Consider the following 1,060-nt stretch of genomic DNA (forward strand, 5'->3'; position numbering starts at 1 on the left):
TTGTGGGTCAATTGAGATTGTTGGGCTAGATAAGGTGGATAGCGATAGCGGAAAGGTTGATTGCTTCGCTGAAATTGATTAACCCTTGGTGGTTGATTGAATCCGAGATTTGGTGGAAGGACGTAACAGACTGAACCGTCAGGGTTTTCGTACTCAACTTGATAGTCTTTAATGGGTTGCGGGTTGGTACAATTAACACAAGCCTGACCTTGGTTAACCTGCTGCGGTTGCGTCTTCAATTCTCCGAGTTGCTTGGCAAGAGATTCCATCTTATCTGTGAGGGATTTGATGGCCTCCGTTTGATTGTTAAGTGCAGAGAGTGGGGCAGATGATGAAGTTGTTTCACCAATGTTCTAGTCATGATGATGCATCGTCATGTTCTCGAGCAATTCCCATGCTTCATCTGCGGTTTGGTTCATCAGATTCCCTTGAGCTGCTGTATCGATCGTCGTCCTATGATTTACCGTAAGACCATTGTAGAACGTACAGATTTGGGCTGACCGTTCTAACTGGTGATTAGGGCATTTCTTCAGCAGGGTTTTGAAACGCTCCCATGTAGTGTAAAGAGATTCATCATAACTTTGTTTGAAGTTAATGATGTCATTCTTCAGTTTGGTTTGTTTAGAAGGAGGGAAATATTTGGTTAGGAATTTAGTCGCCATCTCCGTCCATGACGTGATGGAATCTTTTTCCAGTCCTTCAAACCAAGTTTGAGCATGATGAGTGAGAGAATAGGGGAACAAGTATAGCCGGACTATATCTTGTCCTATCCCTGGCTGTTTGTAGGAGTTCGAAAGAGATATGAATTTATCAAGGTGAGAATTAGGATCGTCATTCGGTAATCCATGAAATTGACAGCTATTATGAATGAGCTAGATGATGTGATGTTTTAACTCGAACGAGTGTCCTTGAATCTCTGGAAATCTGATTGGTCCTCCTCGACCTTCAATCGAGGGTTTCGTGTTTTCTGCTAAAGTAACGCGTAACGCCATTTGGTTTCTGATTCGTGCTTCCTTGCGTGCTTTAGAGATTATTGCGTCTGGATCAGGTATGAATAACA

General features: G+C 42.8%; 1 non-coding gene across 1 annotated transcript; it reads left to right on the plus strand.

The window, feature by feature from the left end:
- The first annotated feature begins 507 nt into the window (after window positions 1-507).
- LOC139850908 (small nucleolar RNA R71) lies at window positions 508-614 on the plus strand. Its single transcript, XR_011760284.1, has one exon. It is a non-coding gene; the product is annotated as a small nucleolar RNA R71 (small nucleolar RNA).
- Window positions 615-1,060: the final 446 nt, after the last annotated feature.

The sequence above is a fragment of the Rutidosis leptorrhynchoides genome, chromosome 5 (genome assembly GCF_046630445.1).
Source record: "Rutidosis leptorrhynchoides isolate AG116_Rl617_1_P2 chromosome 5, CSIRO_AGI_Rlap_v1, whole genome shotgun sequence".
Lineage (NCBI taxonomy): Eukaryota > Viridiplantae > Streptophyta > Magnoliopsida > Asterales > Asteraceae > Rutidosis > Rutidosis leptorrhynchoides.